Here is a 5,134-nt window from a genome sequence, read left to right on the forward strand (position 1 = left end):
TTTTTTGCCGACTCAAACTATGTTCATGGATTGAAAAAAAGTTCGTCGATTCAAAAATTGTTCATGAATTTGTAACGCCAATTTAAAAATTGTTCAAACTTTATAGAAAATGTTCTTGAATTTTAAAAATGTACTTTGCTATTTTCATCCTCATGTTATATTTGTTGGACATCACTGAGGAGTGTTGTATTTGGAGACCTACAGCGATGTGATTCTTGTGGTTAAAGGCTTGGAGGAAATGAGTCGTGGCATGGAGTATCATTCTACTATTAAGCTGCCAGATGGTTGTGAGGGTGGTGGTTGCTTTGGACAATTGTCGGGGGTCTTGCAGTGTGCGTTTCCAGAGAAGGGCGGTCATACAATCGCGGTTTTCACTTTTCAGTCTCGATGCCGCTTGCAACTGGTCTATGAAGCACTGTTTCTCTATGCGAGATGCATTTGGAAGGGACGAGTTTCTTGGCGGCGCAGGATCACACTGGCCCAGGTCGTGTGATTACCAGATCATCACCATTGACCTGGAGAGAGAGGTTCTCCTGCTCCTGGATAAGCGGCCCAAGAAGCTTTTGTCGTACGGCATTAACACCGGGAAACCCTGTCAGATCAAAGATGGTCACAGGCTGCTAAGGAGTTATTTTTCACACTTGTACTTTGACTTGGACTGCCATTATTATGTGGCATGCTACTCAAAGCTCCCACGCTGAGCTATTTATGCGACGGCGACGAATTGAGCAGCAGCATCTCTTGTGTTTCTCCTCTGCCGAACGCACGCACAAGAAACTTGTTAATTGATTATTCATATCATATCCATGGCTCTGCTTTTAGTTTTCATGTTGCCCTGTTTTGGGTGGATGTTTGGCTGCATGATGTACATTTATTAGCATCAAGTTTCCTGCATCAATGGCCTTACCGAACATGTTGCTGAATGGATCATCAAAGATGGTTGCTGGCTGTGGCTGCCAAACCGCTTGTCGAAATTTTTTTATAACATTGAATTTTAATCCATCTTGCAAACTGGTGTATCTAATAGTTTAGTTTCTTTCTGGTTCTTTATTGCAAAGCTTTGCTCAGTGTTAACATTGAGAAGGTGAGGTTGATTCTTGTTTTACTGTGTTTTATCTTGTGTAGGGTATGCTTGATGAACCGTTAGAGATTCTACAGATGCAAATCTGAAACCTTTAGGGTACCCTCTGACCCTACTTGGTTCATACTAAATTTTCAAAAGTAATGTGAATTCTAAATATTTAGTTCATTAGTTACCCTAAAGGTTCCAAATTTGCATCCTTAAGTGATACAGCTTCGTCTCATGGTAAATCTCGAGATCCTTATTTCTGCAAGTCCCGAGTTTGAATTGTTTCCGGTGTTTTCTCCGGTGTGAAGTGTTAGTGCTCTTGCATCACATCTGTCATTGTTTTTCAACTGCACGACATCTGAAATTTACTCTGATCAAGCAAAATATACAGCAATCAATATCCCCTTTGTAAAATATTAGGGCTGCAGATATGAAGGAAGAGAAAATTGCACTTGAGAGAAAACTTCTTGCAGTTCCAAGCGATATCATGAGTAAGAAACAAACTAGTCCAGGCATATGACCATGTGTAACTAGATTTTTTTTGTAGTACATGGATGGAATAATCTTAGTAAATATCAATTGTTTCTGCTGTTCATGACGCTACAGTTCTCGAGGGTAGCCCTTTTGGTAGCTAGTCTTCTAAAATGCTCGTCTCAACCTATTTCAGCGTTTATTTTTAGTATTGGCTGTCTGCTAGAGTTGCTCTAAGTTCTCACCTGGTGCGGCGAGAAGCTCATGTGACTCTTCAAAACCTTGTAAATTAGTTCGACTTGTGTGGGATTGGTATGTTGGTGTTCATTCGCCTAAAATGTTCCTACAAAATTCACTAGGAAATCGACGAAGCAAATGGATTCTCAAAAGAGAAGCATCCGCACAAACTCAGTGCGGCTTATTTCGAGTCAAAAATCAAATGTTATGTGATCGACATCTCCTTGGATGAACTAGAAACATTTTACAGTCTACAGCGTGAAAGATACCTACCATGAGGTCCATGAAGCACTTTGGCTGCATCTGTCACAGAAGCATGGCAGGCAAATATATTTGAGCCAAACCACAGCTACAGATCTGAAACCAGACCCCAGTTAGGAAGCATTTCATTGCCATGCACTGAATGAAGGTCACATGCTAACCCTACCTTGCCCCCACAAACAGACCACCATACCCGATTTATCCACATGTCGGTAACGAGCTTAAAATGAAGAGAGAAACATAATATACATACTATCTGAAAACAGAAAAACGAAGAAGAAGAAAAAACAGCAACACCATTACTTAGGTGGCGCGAAACTATATCACCAACCGGCAAGCTTAAACTACAGTAGATATGTCTCGAGTACTACGCGGACGATTACAGTAGTAAAGTTCACAGCTTAAACTCATGACGGTAACCAATAAATTAGGGATTTCCCCTTTTTTTCTCCTGGACAGCTCAGATCATCAGACCGTGTAGGATTGCTGGATTGTCTCGATATCGAGACCCTTCAGCTTGACGACGGACTCCACGTGCCCTTTGAGAGTATGAAGCTCCCTCAACCTGTAGCAACCATGACAGCGTAGTTAGTTTCACGTCGTTGTCGACAAACACAACTGCTTATGTCACTATTGCCTGCATGCATGCCTACTGATATCAGAGAAGACACATGGATGTCCAGAGATGAATTCATGAGTAATAATGAGCCAATGAGGAGGGAAAGGAGGGACAGCTGGACCGATAAGCGACCAGGGGAAATTATATGCCAGGAAGGGCTATGATTGATTGATTGGTCCTACGTACCTTGCAATCTCGGCCCTCCTCTTGGCCTCTTCAGCCATGTGATTCGATCAGCTCATTGTAGCCCCCCTTCTCCGAGAACATCTTGGCATCCGGTGGCTGCAGCCCATGCATATGGAGGGTCCTCAGAGCGTGTGCCCACTTGAGCTCCCTCTCCTCCTTGCCGAAGTCTTTCTTCCTTGTGAACGCAATCTACAGAAAGATGAACATTAGTGAGTCATGCATGGTACATGGTCTGACAGGCGTAGTGGGCCAAGACAGTTGTGCAGCACACATGTTATTATTACCCTTTGATCGATGACGAGATCCCATGCTTTGCCGCTCAGAGTGTATCGGATGAGGAACTTGATGATATCGAGCGGGAGGTATGTGATGATATTGTAGAGCCCCACCCGATGCCTTTGATCTGAGTGAACCGCCAGTCAGCATACACCGCGATCAGTGTAGCAATCTGTAAATATTAAATGGGAAGAATTTTTAGCTTGATGTGCTTTTCTCCTGAAGCAGTTTATAAGAGGGACAGGGAGTTAGGAGCAGACCAGCTGCATGCGCAACCAAGAATGCAAAGACCAGTAGAAACCCAGGACGCTCGGCAAATGACCAGCTGCGTGACCTGGTGACAAAGATGAGAGCTTGGCTGATGGTGCTGACTTGGAGGTAAATCGCAGCCGCAGGCTTTTGGATATCGTCCTGAGCTGTCTTCTCGAGGCTTTAATTTCGACATGAAACAATATCTGAAATTTTATTAAGTTGTAAGCGTCGGTAAGTTGAAGTAGAGATCATAAAAGTAGGAGAGTTATCAGAAGTTTGCCTTGGACACAGCAATTGCCCTAAGATTCACAAAAATATATTTTTTGTTCACTTAAGCAGCAGAGTGCTCCTTACCGGGAAAAAGTTTGTCTTGTACGCAGCCCAGAAGAAGATGACCGTCATTATTGCCAAGTAGGAGCATCCACCAAGGATAACTCCAGTTGTGAAAATCTCAGCCAGCTTCCAGCTGTCGGGTAATGGAGATGGTTTTACCCGATCCTTTCCTTTGATATAGTCATGATGGTACCTATTGACCACAAGTTCACGACAAATAGTTAAACAAGTTTAAATATTTATACTTTCTGATTCTACTTCTGTTCTGAAACAGAGCAGGGAGGTAGAGGGATCGTACCATCATTTAGAATCGCTATGATCAGGACCATGAACGGTGGAAAGTCGAATTTCCAGATGAGGGCAAGTAGCATACCTGAATCCAAGCTGTTAAATGTAAGCGTTTGCAGGCGTTTCACAATCTCATACTTGTGCTCTGGAGAAAAAGCAATCACTCGATCAATGTTCGCTCTCCCAACTCCCAGTTTTTGCAGTGCTGTAATTTACTCCCTCCGTCCCAAAATATAAGAACGTTTTTAACACTAGCATAGTATCAAAAACGTTCTTATATTATGGGACAGAGGGAGTAATTCATAAAAACCCATACCAGGGAAGACGCCAGCAAAACCATCCGCTCTATCTCCGATGTGTTGTGAGCGAGGTGAAGAATCTGCAGTCAATTCATTTCATTGGGTTCATGACAATCATGAGTATAATATGTCCTTCCATAAGGTAATATAATGCTGGGATATCAATCATATATGAAAACAGTTAATTCTTGTGGTACCTGCTCAGGTGCACCCTTACTAACACGGTGCATTTTGCCATCAGCGTCAATGTATGTCAGCGCCGTTCTCTTGTCAGTAGGATTGAATGGCAGAAAATGAACTTCTTGAATACCAGCACGTGCCTGCGTGAACGTATGGGCAGACAGTAATTTCATCATATAAACGAGGTAAAATCATCTGCCAGCGCATCGACAAAGTATGGCACAGTACCTCTTTCGGATCAGCTAGCATCCCAACAATTGCAGTATCGATAGCATCTTGGTTTTCTGTTCGAGACGCTCTAGCAGCCATGAGAATCACCTCGATATATGAATCCCAACAAGTCTGTCCACAGTAAGCTTATTGAGAGTCAAAGTCCCAGTTTTGTCACTGCAAAGGACATCCATGCCCGCCATCTCCTCGATTGCAGTCATTCTCTTTGTGATAGCTCCCTGAAAAAAAAATCATACCGTGGTTAGCTATGTCGATAGCCCAATCAAGAAAACAGAGACATTAGCTAGGTGAAGAAGGTGATGGCTTCAGCCTTGCCTTCTGAAAATGGCCCACTCGGTTAGTGGAGTCAACAAGGTGCGCAGCCTTTCCGAAGAAGGTGTGAACACGACGGCTTCGATCTCACCTTGTTTGACCGTCGAACCGGAGTAGACG

The 5,134-nt window shown here is 43.2% G+C and overlaps 1 pseudogene; it reads right to left on the minus strand.

Moving 5' to 3' along the window:
- Positions 1 to 2,177: 2,177 nt before the first annotated feature.
- LOC125546434 lies at positions 2,178 to 4,926 on the minus strand (annotated as a pseudogene).
- Between the last annotated feature and the right edge of the window lie 208 nt (positions 4,927 to 5,134).

This window comes from Triticum urartu, chromosome 3 (genome assembly GCF_003073215.2).
Source record: "Triticum urartu cultivar G1812 chromosome 3, Tu2.1, whole genome shotgun sequence".
NCBI classification, from domain to species: domain Eukaryota; kingdom Viridiplantae; phylum Streptophyta; class Magnoliopsida; order Poales; family Poaceae; genus Triticum; species Triticum urartu.